This window comes from Lissotriton vulgaris, chromosome 3_1 (assembly GCF_964263255.1).
Source record: "Lissotriton vulgaris chromosome 3_1, aLisVul1.2, whole genome shotgun sequence".
Classification (NCBI taxonomy): Eukaryota; Metazoa; Chordata; class Amphibia; order Caudata; family Salamandridae; genus Lissotriton; species Lissotriton vulgaris.
In genome coordinates this window covers 262,648,976-262,673,437 of record NC_141689.1, presented here as the reverse complement: position 1 = coordinate 262,673,437, position 24,462 = coordinate 262,648,976, and positions in this window count along the sequence as shown.

The following is a 24,462-nucleotide window of genomic DNA, read 5'->3' as shown; positions in this document are numbered from 1 at the left end:
GTTAAACCAAATGATTTGATGTAGCCTACACTTTTTCTATGGTTTATAGGTTTGAAAAAACAAAATTCAGTCAGAACGGATCGTATTATGTCTTAACTAAGTTCTTTTGATTTTTATTGCTGACACTGGACCCACAGAGTCGACGCGTTTCGAACCCCCTATTGCGGGGTTCTCCTCAGGACCAAAATGATTTCTTAATAATCTTGTGTGAAGCGTCTCAAAGGATGGGTGTGGAGTTGTTCAAATGGTCTTCCAACCTTTGGGCGTTTACTTGGAGTGCCCGGTCTTGGCGTTGTTCTCGCTTAGCCGGCCTTTTTGGTGTGTGGAAGGGCGTGTCCTTACTTCAGCAAACAGATTACCAAAACACGCACTTGAGTGAACTGTGTCTTTATCTTACAACGTCTTCCTTCCCGGATCAAACTGCAAGTTGCCGGTGCTCCCAACAGACCCTTCTTCCTGAGTCTTGTTTCTTGAATGTGAGTTGTATGTATGTAGTGAGAAAGGTTTAGTGTGGCTGTGTTGTATAGTCACATAGAATTTGTCTGTCATTGTAGAATTGTTATCTATTTGTATATATTTTGTATTTATTTTGTATATGCACAAGAAATGTCTTTCAAAAAATGAAAAATATGCTGATTAGTTATAAAAAATGATTAAAATAAACCAGTAACGAAAGTTACAACAGACTGATATGTTTTGTTCATAACAGATCTTTGGTCAATAGAAATCAAGTTAGCCCAGTAGTGGCAGTTGTGTCTTTAGTTTAGTTGAGAAGAACACAGCAAGAGCTGCAGAGAAATGAAGATGGCCTGCGATGTACTATCGCGGATCGGGCACCATACAGGTACCAGTCCCTTCTCTGCTCTCAGTGCACTTTTTGGCAGAAATTTCTTTAAGTCAAACGTTTTGGATTTGGGCTATCTGGGCACCTAGCATCACTGCCAAGGGTCCAGGATGGGAGACTGTCTGCAAAAGTCCTCTCAAAAGTGGATATTCACTGCATGAGGTCCCACTGAACTGTTCATTTTGGCAGGAAATGATTAGAGCAGGAGAAATTAAATTTTTCGGCTGACAACGTTGTTGTGTCAGGCAGATATTTTTTGCGCCTTCAGTCCAAAAACATTTTACATCACAACTTTTAAAAGTTGCTTCTGCAGATCCTTTCAGACACCACAGGGTTCCCAGGACCTCAAGAACAACAATTAGGGACCAAGACGCACAAGAAAAAGGTGCAAAACAACAGTTGAATGGCAGAATGCAGAACAATGTCATACATTCACACCAGTACAGAGATCTGGGCCTAAATCCATCGTTTTTTTGCACTCCACACCACCCCAGTTCAGACATGGCCATATGCAAATCAGCCTTGACCCTGTTCCTCATGGGAACAGTCCAGCCCGAACTGCCAAGCCATGTCTTTCCTGGACCGGAATCAAGCATCCTAGCTTGACTCCAGTGGTGTGGAGAGCATGGGACTCACATCTGAGCATGCCCATCCCACTCGGGTGACAAATGCAAAACAACACCACACTACTGGAGTCAAGCTATCCTGGCTGAAGACGGCTGATAGCCAGAAACCGGTCCTAGTATGCTTGATTCCGGTCCAGGAAAGACATGGCTTGGCAGTTCGGGCTGGACTGTTCCCATGAGGCACAGAGTCAGGGCTGATTTGCCTATGGCCATGTCTGAACTGGGGTGGTGTTGAGTGCAAAAAAACTATGGATTTAGGCCCAGATCTCTGTACTGGGGTGAATGTATGACATTGTTCTGCATTCTGTTCATCAACCGTTGTTTTTGCATTTGTCATCCCGAGTGGGATGGGTGTGCTCAGACGTGAGTCCCATGCTCTCAACACCACTGGAGTCAAGCTATCCTGGCTGAAGATGGCTGATAGCCTGAAAACGGTCCTAGGATGCATGATTCCGGTCCAGGAAAGACATGGCTTGGCAGTTCTGGCTGGACTGTTCCCATGAGGCACAGGGTCAAGGCTGATTTGCATAAGGCCATGTCTGAACTGGGGTGGTGTGGAATGCAAAAAACGATGGATTTAGGCCCAGATCTCTGTACTGGGGTGAATGTATGACATTGTTCTGCATTCTGTCCATCAACTGTTGTTTTGCACAAGAAAAAGGTCCCTTGCTGCTTATTGTGGTTCCGTAGCGAGAGAGGAATTCAGCCAATTAACTCAATGAGTCCACGCCTTTGTCTGAAGGACATGTGGTAGCAGGTCTAGTCCTTCATGTCACCACAAATGTCACAACAATGTGCCCAGAACTCTTCTGTTCTTCCTCAGGGCGACAAAGTGTACTGATGAGCTCTGGCTGAGGTGCCAGCTTTGAAGATTATGTTATGTTATGTTATGTTATATATTGATTTATAACGCGCTCTGTTAGTCGAGAATGTCCTGGCGCGGTGAGGAAACTGAATCAGAGTGAACGGGAAAAACAGCTATTCATGATGTATAAAAAGGTGAGTTTTTAACAGTTGTTTAAAATTAGTCAGGTTGGGGGAATATCTTATAGCATCAGGAAGGGCATTCCACAACTGAGCTCCCCTTACCGTCAGAGATTGCCCCCCCAGGCGAACTCTCTTAAATCTGGGACGACCACCTGCTTTCGGGAGGAAGATCGCAGCTGATGGGTCGGTAGGTAAAAGGCAAATCTTTTAGCAAGGTAGGATGAACATGGTCCGTGCAGGGCTTTATAAACGAGTACTAGAGCCTTAAAACGCACTCTTTGGGCCACTGGAAGCCAGAGAAGCTCCCTCAGTTGCTTACGAACGCTGAGCCTCCTCGGGATGTTATAGAGGAGTCTCACCGTCGCATTCTGGACTACTTGTAGCTTTCTAATCAGAAAGTCAGGTGCCCCGATGTAAAGGGCATTCAAGTAGTCCAGGCGGGAGAGCACCAATGCTCTGGCTACCGTTTCTTTGGCTGCTTGGGGGAGAAGGGGAAAAAATCTTCGAAGGGTGGTCAGAGTTCCGAAACAAGTCCCGGCCAGTCTAGAAATCTGGTCGCGGAAACACAGATCGGCACCAAACCAGACTCCTAGGTTCTTGACTATCCCACCCTCTCCCTTAGGGCAAGGTGATCCACTGGGCCAGATGGACTCTTTAAAGTCAATTGGAAATTGGCCGTAGAGCAAGATTTCTGATTTGTCCTCATTGCACTTGAGGCAAGCTTTTGCTAGCCAAGCAAATACAGAGGATAAGCATTGGCGAGCTCCTGAAGTGCAGATATTATCCTTGTTCCAGGTAAAGAGAAGTTGGGTGTCATCGGCGTATGCCATTATCTTCACACCCAAGTTCTCTGCCAGCAGAATCAAAGGTGTTAGGTAGACATTAAATAAAAGGGGACTCAAGGTCGACCCTTGTGGTACTCCAGTCTCTACCCTGCGGTTGGAAGGATAAAAGGGAGGTAGCCAGATTTGCTGAGACCGGTCAGACAGGAAAGACCTAATCCACCCAAGGACCGTGCCCGAGATGCCAATATCCTCCAGCCTAGTCAAAAGCTGGAGGTGAGGCACCATATCGAACGCGGCGGAGATGTCCAATAAAATTAGAGCTGCTCTGCCACCTCCGTCAAGGCACTCCCTGATGGCCTTTGACACCTCCACAAGTGCAGTCTCGGTGCTAAAAGAGGTACTGAACCCCGACTGGACCGGATGGAGTGCCCCAGAGGATTCCACAAACCTCTCCAGCTGCCGAAATGCGGCCTTCTCGCATACTTTGGCAAGGGCTGGGAGAAGGGATATGGGTCAGTAGTTAGATGTAATCAATGGATCTGCAGTGGGTTTTTTATTCAGAGGGAGGAGTTTGGCTTGTTTCCACTGGGAGGGCACCATTCCTGAAGCTAGTGACTCGTTGACCAGAGCAGTGACCATAGTGGCTATTACTTCGGCCACTCCACTCAGAACCCTCGCGGGGCATGGATCTGCTGGGGACCCCGACTTCAGAGCTTTTAGTATGGCCATCACATCCATCTCCTCAACATGAGTAAATGTATGCATCTCGACTTTAACCTCTGTTGCTTGGCATAGTGAAGGTGAAGGTAGTCGATCGAGTGGAAGTTGATCGGCTTGCAGGGGAAGTGGCTGATCAAAGGGTTTAAGGCTGTCTTGAATTTTTTGTATTTTATCAATGAAATAGGTGGATAGTTACTCACACCAATCTGTAGAGATCGGGGCTGACATCTTCTCGGCCACCGGGGCTGTGAAGCTCTTGACAATGGAGAAAATTTCCCGGCTATTATTCTTAGCTCTAAGAATTCTAGCCGCGTAGAATTCCACCTTGGCTGTCTTAATCGCCGCATAGTAGTTTTGTTGAACTACTCGGAGTTCCGATTTTGCAATGGGGCAGTAATTTCTTCTCTATACTCGCTTTCGCTCCTTACATCCTAATTTTAAAATCTTTAGTTGTTCGGTATACCAGGGGGATGTGGGGGTGGCCCTGTGGTTATTTTTCCCTTTACACTCTGGAAGTGATCTAATGGAAGAGTCTATCCAGGATGAAAAATTATCAACAGCTTCATCCAGATTTTGTGTTTTCACTGGGGCAGTGTGCTTGAGGGCCTCCACCAAGTCCGGAATATTAATTCTTCTTGGATGTTCCTCAGGCTTGGATTTAGGCAGCACACGAATGTTGTTAATGTCCCAAGAAAAGTGAACTGGAAAGTGGTCTGACCAAGTGATAGGGAGGGGTGGGTCGATTAAAATGTTAAAATTAGAGTTACACTAGCCAGTGGGTGGGGATACTCCTGGACAATCCCATACCAAATGAAAACAAGTTCCCAGGGTCAACCCTTCCCACTTTTACATCAAATCCTGTTTTCCTTACTGTAATATATTCTGTAGTGAACACTTCTAAGGCAAATCCAACATTGTAGAAGCTTTCTGTCCCAGAAGGGGTCTTGTGTCACAGGCTTGTTTATGGAATTGAGTAGATCTCTCCTCTCAAAGCTTAATTTGTAAAATAATGAGTGCGGTGCCCAGAGCTCTGCTCAGAAGGCTGGAACAATGAAATGTGGGCCCACCAAATACCAAAATGATGTAGCCAGAAATCCATTGTATGCTTCTTTATTCCACCACCAGACACTCCCTGCCAGTTTATCTCAATTTTGCACGTTCCTGCTTTCTTCCTTGTGATGTTTATTCTGTCCTTCTCTTTCTCTGTCTTTCCACTTTTTTGTATTTTTCTCTCTCTTGCTCTTGTTTGGAAAAATAGGTGCAGGTCCCTAAAAATAAGTGCTTGTGGCCCGACCAGCATCCTCCGCCTCCCATTAAGCACTGACTCCTCTTCAGCTGCAACAAACTGGTTTTGAGATCAGCTCTTTCACCCACTGGACAGGTGCCAAACTGGCTATGGAGGGTCCATGGAAATTTTCTTTCTCAGCTTTCCTAAATTCCTTTCAAGTAAATTAAGTTTCTGGACCCTCTCAAGCTTTCCTTCCAGGTCTGATATCTGTCACATACCACACGCTCAGTAATTCATGTGAAAAGGACTAAGCCATTGTTCCTGCTCTTGAAGTAGTTTTCATACCTCATTGAGGGGAAACACTGGCAGGACCATCGGCCAGCAATCTAATTCAAATTATTCTAATGGAGGTTCAGGCAGAGTAACATTTTTAAAAATCACTTTTGCTAAATATTTATAAAAAATCCAACTTCACCAAAGGATTGGATTTTAGTAAATTTGAAGAATAGTGGCTTATAATTTTATTATTCTAATCTGTAGGTTTTCTACATAGAACAGCTACAGCCCTTCACAATGCAAATAGCCTTTGGGGCCTAGCCACTGAGGGTACATGCAAGAGTTCAATTCTTGCATTAACTACTTTTAAGTACTATGCACCATATATTGTGGGCCATAAGGCCTAATTATTTTCTATTTAGAAGAAGGCTTCGTTCCTTGCAAAAAAGTGTTATTTTGACTGGTTCTCCTGCAGGTTTCAAACCTGCAGGAGACAAGCTACACAGGTAGGCCAGAAGCCATGTTTCCTTTCTCAATCTAGTGGATATCATAACATGTGCTGCAGTCCACAGGTGACTTTTAACATTTGCATACCATTAATGTATTCCCTGCACAATATATTGTGGCCTTAGCTGAAATGTAAGTTTGCCAGTTACTGTGTTTTACGAGGTAGAACACATACACGGTAGCATAGACAGCAGTGCCTCAGTTTCCAAAGTGTCCAAAACCAGCAGCATCAGTGCAATAAAACTGGGATGACCATGTAAAAAGTGCCAATTCCTCATACCCTTGCTGAGTGAATGTGTTGTTATTTTGCTGCAATAGGGCTTTTCCATCACCACACAAACATCAAATGAAAACAGCTGTTTTACTGTCTGAAAATATTATCAGGAAATACATTTTTCTTATTATGGATATACAAAGACACAGAACACAAATCCTTTTTATCAGATTATTCACCCTGTAGAATCAGGAACCACCACCATTGTCATTGTTAGCTAGATACACACTAAAAAGATAACCTGTGCTTACCCTCTGGTAGCTTGGCACAGAGCAGTCAAGTTTGTCTAAATAGGTAATATATAAAGTAGTTATACAACACACACACAGCATAAAAATCAAAACATCACAAAAATGCTCCACACGTGGTCAGAAAAATAGATTATAATTTTATGAGTAAATCAAGACAACAATCTAATAAGTAGAACCAGACTTATGAATTTTTAAATATTAAATCAAATTATAATGCTTAGAGTCATAAAGCACCAACCTGGAACATCTGGTCGAGATAGACTGGGGTAAATTCAAAGTCCCACTGAAAAAGCACCTTGGATAGAGGAAATGTTGAAGTCAAAATACTGAATGTGAGGAGCAGAGGAGGCAAGGCACTGTAGTCGATCCCGTGGATACAGGTGATTCATCAGTTCCTATCCACACAGTCGATGAAGACTTCATCGATGAACCCCTTTACAATGCAGGTGATGCATTGTTGTAAGCCGTGCAGTCCATTGTCATCAAGCAACACAGTCCATTGACATCAAGCAGTGCAGTCTGCCAATGCAATGTCACTGAGCAGCAGCCTCATTGGCGTTAAAGGGTGATGCATCGGTTCCAACCGGCACAAAGTCATCAATGCATTTGTCTCAATGGAGAAGCACAGCAGAAATTACCTTTGAAGTAGTCAGGACTGGATTGTCACCACTTGGCAGGCAAGACTCACAGATGGCATCGTTCAGGTGCTGTTGAAGGGTTGAAAGAAGTCTTTGATGGCCCTGAGACTTTAGAACAGATGGCAAGTCAGCAAGCCTTTGGAGTCACTCTGGGTTCATGTGAGATAGATCCAGTCCTGGTCATTAGCCGGACAGTTATCAGCAGGCAACAGGGCAGCCCAGCAAAGCAGAAAATCAGTTCTTCCAGAGCAGCAGTCAAGCAGAGTGACAATCCTTGTGGCACAGCGGTCTTTACTCCTGACAGCGTTCTTCCCAGGTCCGGTGTACCGTCTTGGTAGGGTCAGAGACCCAGTAATTATACCCAGGTGTTCCTTTGAAGTGGAGGTAATTTCAAAGAAGGGTCTTTTAAGTGCACACAGGTCCTTTATTTCCGGCTCTGGCTCCAGACTATCTTAGGGGGTAATAAGCCCATTGTGTGTGAATCAGCACACTCTCCCTCTCTTCCTACCCAAAAAGAGTTTTCAGAATGCAAGTGAATGCAGATGAGTTCTCTGCTACACCTATCCTTCCTGTGTCTGTGGCTGTTTAGAGGAAATGCTCAAAGTGTTGCTGTCACCCACCCCAGGTGTGTGTTGGAGACAGGCTGATGGCACATTGAGAAATAAGAGCAGAGAAATGCCCACTTTCTAAGAGTGGCATTTCTAAAATAGTAATGTTAAATGCAACTTTACCATAAAAGTGGATTTTGTATTATCATTCTAAATATATATAAAACATGATGCAGCTACTCTGCTCTGATCAGGAATTAAAGCTTAAACATGTGTTAAGGAATTCCCAATGGTAGCATGTGAGGCGAGTAGGCCTTACAGTAGTGAGATATGAATTTGGTGTTTTTCACTACCGGCACATGCAAAACTTACTATTTCAAATCCTACCTTTTAATTACACAACAACCTGCCCTGTGATACACCTAGGCCCTACCTTAGGGGGTGATGTATGTGTAATAAAAGGGGGGTTCAAGGCTTGGCCAAGGGTTTTAATTGCCAATTTGACGTGGCAGTAAACTGCACACACAGGACCTCCAATGGCAGGCCTGATAAGAGTTATATGCAACTTGTGTGGGTGGCACAATCAGTGCTGCAGGACCACTAGTAGCATTTAATTTACAGGCCCTGGATATATGGTATACTACTTTACAAGTGGCTTCCAAGTAAACTAAATATGCCATTTATGTGTAAACTAAGGTTGCTATGTTTTGGAGAGAAGCCCATCCACTTTAGCACTGATTAGAAGTGGAAAAGTGATCAGAGTCCTAAGGCCAACAAAAAGAATCTGAAAGAGGAGGCAAGTTGGCAAAAGGTTGGGGGAAGGCCACACTAAGGATGACAGGTTTAACACATCCATTCTGTTAAGTTAAGCAGTACTTGGTGCAAAAATGTCTTACCAGCATTTTATGGAAACAGATTTGTAGAGATAGTAGTATGTGACAAGAAAATTTGAAGAAAAGTTCACATGCATGCAGGAGGAAGTTTTAAAAGGATATAATTTGAAAGATGAGGTACTCGTACCAAATCTAAAATGCATAACCTATTTAGTCAAAAGCACATTTCTTAGAGCACTTGTTTTCAAGCACTGATAGCCCCGGTGCAAGTAGCAGACAATTTCCAAGAGAACAAGGTGCTGTGGTTAGGCAGAACCAAGAATCTTAATGTTAAGTAAACAACAAAATAAAATTCCCAAAACAATTGAAAAAAACAGAGAAACATTATTTAGTAAGCAAAAAGACACCAAACTCACAGGACTTATGTAAGGTAAACCGGAAATAAGAATTGGTAAAGTTAAAAGTCAAAAAGCTTCGGACAAAAGTAATGCACCAATGATAAATATTGGTTATCAATAGACTGGGACCTAGGCTCAATTTGTGACCTTTAGGTCGGATACACTATGCTGACTCTCCTTTAAACTTTCTTTGCCTTGGAATTTAATCATCTTTTTGCATCTCAAATTCTTCCAGGGGGCCAGGCAGAAGCCAGTGAGGGTCCCTGGAAGATGAATATGTTGTTGTTGAGCTCCAGGCGAAGATGCTTGTTTTGGTACCAAAAGCTCCAAGTTATACTAAGGGATATATTTGGAACTTTATCCTTGGACTTAGGTCCATAATATGAGTTTGGCAGTCCGACCACGAAGGACTGTGTTCGTGACTGCTAAGAGACCGCTGCACCTGTGGCCTTATCACCACCATATTATGAGTTTACAGAGGGGCCTGTGGTGTGGCTGCGGCAGTCTTGTGGTGGTGGCCAATGTATTTCCACATATATCAGTGCCTGTGTGTACATTCCAACTGCATATGTGTCAAATGCACATTTATGCATGATATATGGGGGAAAATACCATATATTCATTACTAGGGGTTCAGCCCATATGTGGCGAGTCCTGGCAATGGGTATATATTGTACGAAACAGACTCACCTGTATATTGCCGACAACGTTGACGTATTCTTCAAGATGAACATGCTCATGTGTAGGGGGGCCATTACGAGAATGGGGTGGCCCAAAAGGTATGGACCTGGGTAAATGGAATTATAAACAAACAATGGTCCTAGACCTATAGATTGTGATATTTGATCAAATCAGAAAATGAATAAATGTTCAAAAACCAAAGCAACAATGATCAGTCTGCTATCTATAACTCAAAGACTATATCTTTGAAAAGAACCTTACACCACGGTTAGAAAAAATATTCTTGTTTAATTTTTCTGTATTCATTTTTTACATTATTTTTGTCGATAAAAACATAGGTTGCCCCAAGACGGGAACGTACAAAAGAAAAGATGTGATTCAGGGGAGTGAAAACAAGTGAGGAGGTGAAAAGAAATCACACAGTAGTGATTAAGAAATAGTTTTTTTATAATTTTAACAATCCATACTGGACACAAAATTCACTGTATTGAACACCTGGCCAACAATCCTAATTCATTTAAATTGCGATCAACAACATTGTAGTACACATGTATAAATGTCCTCAATCTTGCACTGTCTACAATGTTGGAAAAACAATGGTCCTAGGTATATATATTGAAAATGTCGACGTTTCGACTCGACTTATTCCCAACCGGTGATTTGGACCTGGGAATTGCGAGTCTTCATCAGGACAAAGAGCAAAAACGAGGCAACCAGGAAATATTGAATAACCCTAAAAAGAGAGGAATTTGGAATTACTATCCGTGGTGTAAAAGTAAAGCCTATCCCCCACACGGGGTTTGGCAGTTTGTCTTACCCTTTGTAGTAGAGAGAACGCTGTTGGCTGATCCGAATTCACCACATCTCAACAGGAGTCCTGCAGAGACAAAAATGGAATGGAATCCAGAATATATCTAGATAACCTAGTATGTAAATCCACCAATGGTAACTATTGTTGCAGAGGTATCATTTTACCTTGAAAACATATCTTGGTCCATGTCAAGGAGACGCTATTTCTTATGTTGATATGGCGGGTAATACCTGAAATTATTTAAAGTGACATCAGTATACCCTGTGTAGACTATCTAATAGTTACTAATGTATTACCCTGCTGGGTGGTGTCAATTACCTTGTTATTTGGACAATCAATGCCTCCAAGTCGGTAAATTACGAGCTTCCACTCCAGGATTCAACGGACACTATAAAAATGACAATGAGTCATCGTTCATTATATGCCATTGGTGCTACTCTGTTGGATTAAACAAGATTCAATCAAGTGAACTTGAGAGACTTATTGAGGCTTACCTGATTTCAAAATATACTGTTTTTTGGGTAAGCAATAGCAACGGTACTCCAATTCAAATTCGGAGGAGCTGTGTTGAGGGAGACACAAAATCAAAGATTCGGATCTCACTAGGGGTATAGGCGTGGTAGTATCTGAATTAACAATTTTGTCTGAAATATTAAACCAGGAAGGGGATCCACACCTACCCGCTATATTCACGATCTCAGTGTAAGCATCCAAGCCTCACAGTGCTTCCGGATGTCCAATCATATTAATGTTAAGAATTCTCCCACTCGATTTGGAGCGCTGTATAAAAACACATACAAAGAGCTTGTTTTAATGGTCACTCGAGACGGAATCGTGGTGGTAGAGAAATCCAGCGATAATTTCTAAATGCTCTCCACCTACCCGTACTTCCGTATGAAAAAATTGTCTACATCCGAGCCTCACGGTGCTACAGGATGCCGTCGGTAAACGCAAAAGTCCTTCCGCGTTAGTAAATACCCAGACTGCCTCACGCAGTCTGCATAGAAAGAGGACTGATTACGTTTGTATTTGGAATCTGCGGTAGCGTATTGCTAGATTATGATTACTAGAAGGGAAAACAATTATTTTTGACTGAGCCGAATGCCTCATGTATTTCACCATGGTGATGTATGTGGTTCATCTTAATCACTACTGTGTAATTTCTTTTCTCCTCCTCACTTGTTTTCACTCCCCTGAATCACATCTTTTCTTTTGCACGTTCCCGTCTTGGGGCAACCTATGTTTTTATCGACAAAAATAATGTAAAAAATGAATACAGAAAAATTAAACAAGAATATATTTTTTCTAACCGTGGTGTAAGATTCTTTTCAAAGATATAGTCTTTGAGTTATAGATAGCAGACTGATCATTGTTGCTTTTGTTTTTGAACATTTATTCATTTTCTGATTTGATCAAATATCACAATCTATAGGTCTAGGACCATTGTTTGTTTATAATTCCATTTACCCAGGTCCATACCTTTTGGGCCACCCCATTCTCGTAATGGTTACCTTTGTGCAGCATGACTGCGAGGGTTGTTTTTGTACTTATGTTTTGTCTTAAAGTTTTGTGTTAAATGTGTTACAACTAGGCACAGGGAAATCTGCTACTCATTATAATATACTGACCAGACTATGTCTGAAAAAGAAACCCTCACATATAGTGAAGACTATATCAACAAACTCTTAGAAGAAGAGGGAGGGGGAACTCTCATAGCTGGTAGTGCAGTCTCTGGTGACCTATCTCTCAATGAAAAAATCTCCAAGTTAGAGAGACTAGAAAAAAAGTTAATAAGAACTAGGCTGCATGGCCACACATTGGCCAAATATCTACGATCAAACGTAATTCCCATTGGTCTCCAAGTGAAAAACGAATCTGCAATTTTCCTGGAAAATCCTAAATTTAAGGAGAACTTCAGCTTTGTGTCCAACACGTGTTCCAGACATTGGATGGTGTTGGGCATAGAGACTGCTGTTGAGGAAGTCGAGAGACTAACAAGGGAAATTGCAGACCTACGCAAAGAGATCATTGATGACAAGGCCCTAGTGAATGCCAAAGAAGCGCTAGAAAGGCTAGAAAAAACAATCAAGGATTTCGAAATATACACACAAGGCATCAAGTTAGAAAAAGTTACAAAGGACATAAAAGCCTACGACAAAAAGATCACGTACCCCTACCTCCAGGAGGGATATTTTGAGAAAGACCAACGGGGAGGTTGGTCTAGTAGGGGGAGAGGTGGTTATAGGAGGTATATTACTTTATCTGGTTCATCGGGAGGCAGTGGTTCAGCCAGTGATTCTGAACGCACGAGTACTGGTTCAGCAACCAACCCCCCTCACAACCAAAATTACCCAGACCAACAGCCTTTTTTAGAGGAAGACCAATGGTGGGGTTCATCTACGAGAGGCCGCCCCTGGGGGAGGCCCAGGGGCTCGAGATCCCGCCCGTGGAACAGGGGAGCGGGACGAGGAAAAAAGCAAACCCACTTCCAACAGAATTCCCACGGGGAAATCAACACGAGAAGGCAACAATACAAGTGGTGAGAAATGAACCAGATAATCCTATAATTAACATATCGGATTACCAATTATCCCCCATTGAACAACAAGTTCTATCAAAGGGACTGTCCTTTGTCCGGACTAACATGCCCAATGATTTCAACCTCAGAGTTGAATTGCAACAATTTTTTCGAAAAATCCGCCTCAGGCATTATTTTCAAAAAATCCCATTAAACCCTACATTCTCAGGCAGTGGATTACGACCTCCATCGAAGTTTAATCCCCCCACACACCTGATCGACAATAAGATATTGACCTACGAACAAGTAGTGCTAAGGGATATCAATGACACCTTAACCACAAGACAGTACGTTCCATACAACATAAGCAGGGACGAAAAGATTGCATTACAATCCCTAAAAAACAACAGCAACATCGTTATAAAGCCCGCCGATAAAGGCGGGGCTATTGTTGTACAGAACTTGGAGAGTTACAAATCTGAAATATATACACAATTGGGCATACCAGGTAATTATGTTCATTTGAGGAAGGATCCAACAAAAACCATCAGCGATTCCATTCTAAAATTAACAAAAGGAGCGTTGGAACAGGGGATCATTAATAAACATGAATACGAGTTTCTTAACAATAAGAACCCCAGAACACTGACCATATACACGCTCCCCAAGGTGCACAAAAGGCTACACGACCCCCCGGGAAGACCTATAATATCAGGGTGCGGGTCCCTTTTGGAGCCATTGTGTAAATACATCAATGTGCTTCTGAAGCCCATAGCCACGGCTACCTCGACATATGTGCGGGACACTGCACACACCATTCAACTGGTGGAAGGCTTCAATTATGATCAAAACACGTGTATATTGGCTGCGATGGATATCGCATCCTTATACACGAACATCCCTCAAAATGAGGCACTGTCCTGTGTAGAGCGTGCCCTTAACAAGAGATCTGCACCCCACAGAGTACCGACCGACTTCATTGTCAAACTTTTGGAAATTGCAATGACTAAAAACTTTTTTGTTTTCCAAAATGAGTACTATATCCAAACAAGTGGAGTGGCGATGGGGGCAAGTTTTGCTCCAAATCTTGCCATCATTTATATGAGTGAATATGAAAGCAGATTTGTCCAAACTCAATATAATCCTTGCCTCAATAATATTTTATTGTGGGTAAGGTATATTGATGACGTTCTGTTGATCTGGCACGGTGGTGACTCTAATCTTAGGGATTTCCACAATTGGATTAACACCTGTTCCAATAATATCCAATTCACTTTGGAATGTGATCCAATGTCCATCAATTTTCTAGATTTAAAAATAAAAACTGCGGATGGAAAACTATACACCACTCTGCATAGAAAAAGCAGTGAGCGAAATACTCTCCTAAGGTATACGAGTCATCACCCACGCAACCTCAGGGATAATTTGCCCTTCGGGCAATTCCTGAGGTTGCGTCGAAATTGCTTTAGAAAGGACGATTATCTAGAGGAGTCCGCCGCCCTGATGTCGAGACTGAGTGAGCGCGGTTATCCGATTAGGCTCCTTAAAAAAGCTAGAAAAAGGGCCTGGCATAACCACCGAGAGCATTTACTCAACACCACTCAAAAATCCAAAGAAGACAGGCTAGTGTGTGTTACAACATTCAATACAAAGAGTAACAACATTAAAAAATGTATAAATCGCCACTGGCATTTAATCAGCAGTGAACTGGGTGGTATGCCGCCACCTTTACATGCATTTCGTAAGGGTAAAAACATCCGAGACCACCTGGTGAAAGCACTTTTACCACACAAACTACCTTCAAGCCAACCGACCATCTGTGGGGCATCACCGGTAGAAGGCCACAGAAAGTGTGGGAGTTGTAAAGCCTGTCCTCTCACACTAGAGTGTAATAAGTTCGATCACAATGAGCGAACATACAAACTCACCCAACATACAAACTGCAACACATCATGGGTGGTTTATGCGGTTGCATGCCCGTGCAGTTTTTTATATGTGGGTCAGACCACACAAAAAATCAAATGTCGGATCCTGCAACATATGAGCCGCATAAGGTGTAAAGTTCAGGGTGCACCTCTGGTGGACCATTTTAACAGATTTGAACACCATGAGAATAGCCTACGGTGGTGGGTTATAGAAAAGATAACAGCTAACCCCAGAGGAGGTGACCTGCATAACATCTTAAATAGAAGAGAGTGTAAATGGATACACACTCTCAATACTGTCAATAAGGGGTTGAATGAATTAGAGGAGATGAACAAACAAGTGTCACTGTTGGGAATATGAATTCATGATTGTACTATGTGATCCATCTTGATAAGTGTATTACATGTTCTGATAATATCAAAACATGATGCAACTATGAGAGATACTTGTCACTGTTTTATGGGTAATAATGAGCTGTATAAATGTCATCCTATATCGCTAATGTAACCAGTATATTACCCTTTTGATTTTTGATTGTTGTTGTATCTGTTTACTGTTTATTCCATGTGTCAATTCCCAAGGGTCTAGTACACTATGTTTTGTCCTTGGTTTACCTCTACCCAATATCGCCAGTGGTTTTCTCAAAAATTCCTTCTAAATAGGTTTTTTGAACCACATACATCGCCGTGGTGAAATACATGAGGCATTCGGCTCAGTCAAAAATAATTGTTTTCCCTTCTAGTAATCATAATCTAGCAATACGCTACCGCAGATTCCAAATACAAACTTAATCAGTCCTCTTTCTATGCAGACTGCGTGAGGCAGTCTGGGTATTTACTAACGCGGAAGGACTTTTGCGTTTACCGACGGCATCCTGTAGCACCGTGAGGCTCGGATGTAGACGATTTTTTCATACGGAAATACAAACTTAATCAGTCCTCTTTCTATGCAGACTGCGTGAGGCAGTCTGGGTATTTACTAACGCGGAAGGACTTTTGCGTTTACCGACGGCATCCTGTAGCACCGTGAGGCTCGGATGTAGACGATTTTTTCATACGGAAGTAATGGTAGGTGGAGAGCATTTAGAAATTATCGCTGGATTTCTCTACCACCACGATTCCGTCTCGAGTGACCATTAAAACAAGCTCTTTGTATGTGTTTTTATACAGCGCTCCAAATCGAGTGGGAGAATTCTTAACATTAATATGATTGGACATCCGGAAGCACTGTGAGGCTCGGATGCTTACACTGAGATCGTGAATACAGCAGGTAGGTGTGGATCCCCTCCCTGGTTTAATATTTCAGACAAAATTGTTAATTCAGATACTACCACGCCTATACCCCTAGTGAGATCCGAATCTTTGATTTTGTGTCTCCCTCAACACAGCTACTCCGAATTTGAATTGAAGTACCGTTGCTATTGCTTACCCAAAAAACAGTATATTTTGAAATCAGGTAAGCCTCAATAAGTCTCTCAAGTTCACTTGATTGAATCTTGTTTAATCCAACAGAGTAGCACCAATGGCATATAATGAACGATGACTCATTGTCATTTTTATAGTGTCCGTTGAATCCCGGAGTGGAAGCTCGTAATTTACCGACTTGGAGGCATTGATTGTCCAAATAACAAGGTAATTGACACCACCCAGCAGGGTAATACATTAGTTACTATTAGATAGTCTACACAGGGTATACTGATGTCACTTTAATTAATTTCAGGTATTACCCGCCATGTCAACATAAGAAATAGCGTCTCCTTGACATGGACCAAGATATGTTTTCAAGGTAAAATGATACCTCTGCAACAATAGTTACCATTGGTGGATTTACATACTAGGTTATCTAGATATATTCTGGATTCCATTCCATTTTTGTCTCTGCAGGACTCCTGTTGAGATGTGGTGAATTCGGATCACCCAACAGCGTTCTCTCTACTTCAAAGGGTAAGAGAAACTGCCAAACCCCGTGTGGGGGATAGGCTTTACTTTTACACCACGGATAGTAATTCCAAATTCCTCTCTTTTTAGGGTTATTCAATATTCCCTGGTTGCCTCGTTTTTGCTCTTTGTCCTGATGAAGACTCGCAATCCCCTGGTCCAAATCACCGGTTGGGAATAAGTCGAGTCGAAACGTCGACATTTTCAATATATATACCTAGGACCATTGTTTTTCCAACATTGTAGACAGTGCAAGATTGAGGACATTTATACATGTGTACTACAATGTTGTTGATCGCAATTTAAATGAATTAGGATTGTTGGCCAGGTGTTCAATACGGTGAATTTTGTGTTCAGTATTGATTGTTAAAATTATAAAAAAACTATTTCTTAATCACTACTGTGTAATTTCTTTTCTCCTCCTCACTTGTTTTCACTCCCCTGAATCACATCTTTTCTTTTGCTCGTTCCCGTCTTGGGGCAACCTATGTTTTTTTTTTGTAAAATTTTTTATTTTGCAGACAGAGAAAAAATAACAATAAACAAAGGGTACCACATTGGGCGCGTAGAAGGTCCCACACAGTGGGAAGGCTTAAAAGGAAGATGAGGCAGAGCAGCAAAACAAAAAGTCTGCAGTTGCTGGTAATGTCGGCAGTCCCGGATCAGTCCCCCTCCAAGGGGTAGCTCAAGTAGTGCAGCCAGCAAATAGTCCAGGAGCGCTCCAGTGTCCAATTAAGCCTCATCTCGGCGATGTAACTGTCCCAATGTAGCAACCCACCCTTCCCCCCAAGAACTCCCCCCCCCCCGTGACGGCGCCGCTCGCAAACCACATTCATCCAACAAGCATACTCTAAAGCTGAAATAAGTGTAAATTCCTTAACGATGCTGGGCACACAGCCGAGGGCAAGCCCGCAGAAAGAAAGGTCACCAAGGGGCCCCACTCGTGCTTGAAGTTTTTGTATTTGCCTATAAATATATCCGCCATTCTCTCGAGACTCAAGAGTCTCCACAGTCTAGAGTGCCAAAGGGAAACCGCCGGGGCCTCCTTCCGTTTCCAGGCCGAGGCCAACGTGAGCTTGGCCGCGCCGAGACACAGCCATAAGATCTTTTTATCGGCTCGTGATTGGTGTTCCAGGCCGGGGTCTCTCAAACCCAGCAGCATGAATTCAGGGGAGTCATCGACAGGGTACTGCAGAATGTCCTTAATATGGGACAAGATCTTGACCCAGAAGGGCTTAATGATCGGGCAATCCCACCAAATGTGGCGGAAGTCCCCCAGAAGGCCACAACCTCTCCAACACCTGTCCGTGGCTGCTGGGAAAATGCGATGCAGTCGAGCCGGGACCATGTACCATTGCGTAAGAGTTTTGAAATGCGCCTCCCTCAGGAGTATGGAGTGATTAAACTGCGTCATGTCCTTCCAAAGCGCCGACCATTCTCCGTCGCTGATATCTCTCCCCACCATCTCCTCCCATTGCTCCATGTAGCGCGGTCTAGGGGAAAGGGCCGAGCGGAGCAGCAGCTGATATAGAAAGGAGATGGTCCCCTTCATGGCCGAGGTCTTCAGGAGAAAGGCCTCAAACTCGGATAAAGGTCTCGTCGCCGCCTCCCGCACCGCGGGCGAAGTGACCCAACGTAGCAGTTGCAAATGCCGATACCTTTCCCCTGGCAGCACTTGGTAGTCCCGCATGCAGTTCTCAAACGTCAGGGGATCGGGGCCATGGAACAAGTGAAGCAACGCCCGGCATCCCCCCTCCCTCCAACCGTCAAAGGGGCCCTCGGCGAGCGCTGGAGGGAACTCTGGATTAAAATGCAATGGAGTGAATGGGGATGGAAAGGTCGTCCACCTCTCATCGCCAGCCAGAGTGTCCCAAACTTTCAGCGTAGTCCCCGTGGGGGTACTAATATACGCGTTAACCGGGCGGTCCCGCTTCGGCTTCCATGCAAGGTCCCAGGTGGACCGGTCTACCACACTCCGGTCCATGTGTAGCCAGTGTTTGTCCGAGAACTGCTGTGACCACTCTACCATAACTCTAAGTTGGGCCGCCTTGTAGTAGAGGTTGAAGTCCGGAAGGCCTACCCCCCCTTCATTCCGCAGGCGCCGCAGGAGCGTAAACGTAAGCCGCGCCCGACCACCCTGCCAGACAAATTTCAACATCATCGATTTGAGGTGGCTAAAAAAAGTGGAGGGCAGTGGGATTGGTAAGGCCTGGAATAGGTATAGATACTTGGGGAGAAGGACCATCTTGACAGCGTGTACCCGTCCTAACCAGGAGAGGAATTTAGGCTTCCACCTCTCCAGTTCCGCGCGCGATTTGGCCATAAGGGGCGGGAAGTTGGCCGCGAATAGGCCGCCAACCGTAGGAGTGAGGTGAACCCCTAGGTAAAGCAGGGAGCCCGAGGCCCAGGCCAACGGTGTCGTCGCCTTCACCCGAGCCGCCTCGGCCTGAGATAGGGTCAGGTTCAGGACATGCGACTTGCCATAGTTAATCTTGAAGCCGGCCACCGCCTCAAATTCCAGCAATATATCACGCACACACGGGAGAGAGTTAGCGGGGTCGGCCACCGACAAGAGGACATCGTCCGCAAAAAGGGTGATCTTGTGCTGTTCCCCAGTGAACGGGATGCCCTTCACCCCTTCATGCTCCCGGATAGCCAGCGCCAGAGGTTCAATACTGAGTGCAAACAGCAAGGGCGAGAGGGGACACCCCTGCCTAGTGCCCCGTGAGTGCTGGAAGAAGGCCGACAAATGGCCGTTCACCGCCACCCGGGATCGCGGGCTGCAAAAGTTGGCTCTCACCATCGCGATGAGGCGATCGGAAAAACCAAACGCACGTAACGTATGGAAAAGAAAGCCCCAGTCCACTCGGTCGAAGGCCTTCTCCGCATCCAGCCCCACCAAGACCGCCGGGATGCGGAACCTGTCCGCCTTCTCTATAAGGTGGATTACCCTCCTAGTGTTATCATGCGTCTGGCGGCCTTTGATGAAGCCAGACTGATCCGCATGGATAATCGACGGCAGCAGGTCCTGCAGGCGGCTCGCTAGAATAGCCGAGTAGAGTTTCGCGTCTATGTTGAGCAAGGCTATGGGGCGGTAAGAGGCACACTGCTCTGGGTCCTTCCCTGGCTTCGGCAGGACCGTGATCACCGCCTCCGCAAGGGTCCCAGAATTCACCCCAGATCCAACCATATCGTTAAAGAGGGCGACCAGGAAGTCACACACCTCAGTCGCATAGGTCTGATAAAAGACAGCGGTGAACCCATCGGGGCCGGGGGCTTTGTGTAATTTCAGGTTCTTGATGGCAGCGAGGACCTCCTCCCTCGTGATCGGAGCATCAAGTAGATCGTTCCAGGCCCCTGATACCTGCGGAAGCAACAAGCGCTGTAGGAATGCACGCTGTTCAGCAGTGTCCAGCTCTTCCCCCTTGTACAACGCGGCGTAGAAGCGGCCAAAGACATCAGCCTTCGCCCCGTCACTGTGATGGAGCACTCCCGCCGTGTCCCTAATCCCACCCACGTATTCACGCTCCCTCTTATCTTTCAATTGCCGGGCCAGGTGTCTGCCAATCTTGTTACCCCCAGAGTAGGAGTGCCGACCCAGCCGCAAGAGGGTGAGTTCAGCCCTATTCGTATAGTGCGCCTTCAACTTGCCCCTCACTGCCGTCAGGGGACGCAGGGTCACCCCCGAGGGATTAGCTTTGTGCTCCCTCTCAAGCGTGAGCACCTCTGCCTCCAGCGTCTCCCTCTCCTTCCTACGTAAGGCGTTCAATTGCGAGTTGAGGTCCAGGCACGTCCCCCTGATCGTCGCCTTGAAGGCGTCCCAGGTGGTCATTAGGGACGTGTCCAAGGGGGGGTTGCTATCAAAAAAGTCCCGGATGGCCTGACGCAAGGCCTGATGGGACGTCTCATCCCTGACCACCGAGGCCGGGAAGTACCACTTCCGGTTCGCGGTGTCCGGAGGCGACCACCGAAGCGTGAGCACCAGGAGACTGTGGTCCGACACAGAGATCGGGAGAATGGCGGCATCTAATATGTTCCCTCTAAGTGATTGGCTGAGGAAGACGTAATCCAGACGGGAGTAGGAGTGGTGTACATGGGAAAAGAACGTATAATCCTTTACATCAGGGTGAAAAAACCTCCAACCATCAACCAGACCCATCTCTTCCACCCCCCGCTGCGTAGCCCCCGAGAAGACCCCTGTGTCCGCCCTCCGCCCCCCCGAGCTATCCACCTCTCCATCCCAAACCAAGTTAAAATCACCCATCATGAACACAAGGCCTTCCGCAAAGTCCCCCACCTTCTCCAGCAGCTCCTGCAAATACTTATTCTGGCCCGAATTAGGCAAGTAGAGCACCACAAATGTACACAGCCTGCCCTGGACGTGCCCCTTGACCATCAACCACCGCCCCTCTCTATCGTTGCGGACCCCCACAGGCTGAAAATGCAACACTGCCTTAAACATTAAAGCTACCCCCCGGTGCTTCGTGGCAGCTGAGGACCTGTACACAATGGGGTATGCCCTGTGGCGGAGCCGCAGTTCATCCTTTCGAGCCAAATGGGTTTCCTGCAGCCCCACAACATCAAGATGATGGTCTACAAGATATTTCAGGACCTTCTGTCTCTTCTGAGGGGAGTTCAAGCCCTTGACGTTCCAAGTGCCTATACTAATCGGCATGATAGACACCACACATAGAGCTTGCTATCAGAAATGCAAATGGCGCCCAACCCTCATTCCTCCCCTCCCCCCAACCACGTGCTCCCAAACGTTTCCAGAACAGTCGTAGGATCAGCCCCTCTACAGCATGGCGCGCATTCCACCACTCACACTCAGCATTCAACCCCAAAGGCCTGCCGTCACGGGCCCCCCCCCCAATCCCACAGTCCCCCAACCAAAACCCCCCCGAACCAACACAGAACATTGTACAGAAATGGAAAAAAAAGTGCAAAAACCATACTCAACAAGATCAGCAGGCCGAAGTCCGTAGGAAGCCCCCAATCAAGTGACAGGCCAGAGGAATGAAACCACTATTCCCCTTGGCCGTAATCGAGGTCGTCTCCCACCAGAGTACTTGCAGAACCCTCGAGCAGAAGGCCCGAGCCTCCCCTCTGATGCCGATCCACCATTCTTCGGGGATTACGCCGCCCCAGAGCTGAGCTGTGAGTCGGCCAACGTGGCCGAGGCCACCGAAGCGACTGCCGCCCCTCGTTCCTGCATGCTGGTAGAAAGGTCCGGACGCTGTCTAGTAGGGGATCCGGCGGGGGAGCGCCCCACCCTGTGCCATGAGTTCGAACGGCGGCGCCGTCGAGACGGAGAGGCCGCCGTGGCCTGCGAGGACGGCACATCCGCCAATCCCAAGAGCTCTTTTGCCGCCTGAAGTGTGCGTACTTGGGCCAGGCGATTCTGCCATCTGAAAATTATTCTGAAAGGGTGCCCCCAGGAGTAGGCGATCCCCCTCTCTTTCAGGAACGCTGTGATAGGTCGGAAGTCCCTTCGCTTTTGTAGGGTAGATGCGGCCAAGTCCTGGAAGAGCTGTGGCCGATGGCCCCGAAATTGCAGCGTGTCGACGGCCCTGGCCTTCCGGAGTATCCTCTCCTTAAGTTGAAAATCGTGGACGCACACCAATATGTCGGGGGGAGGGCCCCCCCCTCGCCGTGGCAAGCCCACCCGGTGCACTCTGTCCATCCGTATTTCCGTCGTGTCCGCCTCATCTAGGACCTGGAGAAACAGCTCCTGAACGTACCCCCGGAGATCTCCTGCCTCACCGTCCCAAGGCACCGCCCGTATACGGATGTTGTTTCTACGGGAGCGGTTTTCAAGGTCTTCCGTGTGCAGTTGAAGGTCCAAATTCTGCTCGGTGAGGCAGATTATATCTTGCTGGAGCATATGAACGTTGGTGGCCACGCTCAGGTCCCTGTCCTCCAGGGTCGCCACCCTCTCTCCTATGCCGTCTACGTCCCTCCGCACTTCCCGTAGGTCGGAGGCGAGCTGCGTCCTGAGTTCCGATATGTCCTCCTTGATGGATGCGAACAGCTCCGACATGAAGGCCTTCATCGCTGGGGCGTCTTCATCAGAGTGCCTCGACGACCCACTTGCTCCAGGGGAGGCCGGTTGTTGGGAGGCCTTGTCCTTCCCCTGGTTTCGTTTGCGCTGCACCGTAGACATGGCGGCTCACCGCGCCCTGTGTCGGCCCCACGTGGCCAAGGGAAGTAGCGGGGCCTGCAGGCGGATCAAGTGCTCGGACCCCTCCGTCGCCTCCAAGCGTTTCCAGGCCCCCCACACACAGGCACTCGACCCGGGAGCGTCTCCCGCGATCCAGGCGGGGATCCCAGGGAGCCGGTGACCTTCCGCCTCGGCCCTCCGAGCCTCCGCTCTCCAATAAGCGATAGAATCACTCCTGGGCCCCGCCGCCGTCCGGCTCCGTGCTGCGACCAGGCCCGGGGCTACGAAAGTTCAAGCAGGCTGCTGGCGCCACCCGCGAGGGGAGGGTCGGTCGATGGCGATAGTAAGGCGCCACCGGTCGTGCAAGTGTCACTGCTTGGCCAGGGGTCAGTGCCCCACCTCCCCCCAGGTGTGGTGGGGTATGAGCCGGGTCTCGTCGTCAGGACCTCCCTCGTCCAAGCTCTGGTCTGAACAGCCTTCCGTCTGCTCCAGTGCCTGCAGGCGGATCTAGGGCCCCGCCCTTCGACCACGCCGGGCCGCGATGGCTGGAAAGCCCGGGGTCTCACAGGCCGCGGGTTGCGGACGCTCTCGCAGGTGCTACCAAGACCACACCGCCTTGGTGACCCCACCAACGTCCGCCGCTCTGCTAGGCGAACGTCTCCGCCACCGCAGGGGCTCGTGGGCACCCCCAAAATCGTGCTGTTAGATGCTTTGTTGGATCAGCGCCGGAGCGGCACGAAAAGGCGTCCTACTCCGCCGCCATCTTGGCCACGCCCCCGGGTACCGCAACCTATGTTTTTATCGACAAAAATAATGTAAAAAATGAATACAGAAAAATTAAACAAGAATATATTTTTTCTAACAGTATTGTAAGGTTCTTTTCAAAGATATAGTCTTTGAGTTATAGATAGCAGACTGATCATTGTTCCTTTTGTTTTTGAACATTTATTCATTTTCTGATTTGATCAAATATCACAATCTATAGGTCTAGGACCATTGTTTGTTTATAATTCCATGTGTAGGGGGGGCGGAGAAAGGGATCCACGTCAAAATCTGCTGGGAAGAACTGGAAATGGGTGAGTATGCATCCCAATTTGTCTGTTCTCGCTGAACTTTAGGAGAAGGTCCGACTGCCACGGTGGGCTCATCGGAAAGTGAACTCATAATACAGACAGCTGTGTTACGGCCCTATACCACCCAATCGAAGCAGCCTTCCCCCAACCTCAACGGTGTGCTGGAGATGCAGGTGACCCAGCCGCGGGCTTCGAATAGCCAATCTGCCCAATGGTAATAAGGCATACAGCTCATCGCCGTCAGAATGCCACTTCTGGGACTGTGGTCCATAGACCGCTGAACACGTAATAAGACCCTTAATCACTTTTTTTTCTGGAACCTACAGCTTGGGAGAGTGAGGCTGGATTACTGTAATTTGAGGCTCTGCAGAAGCCACTTTCTGCATGTCAAAAACTCCAATAAGAACCTTGTTTTCTTGACTACCTACAGTGTACCTTCCT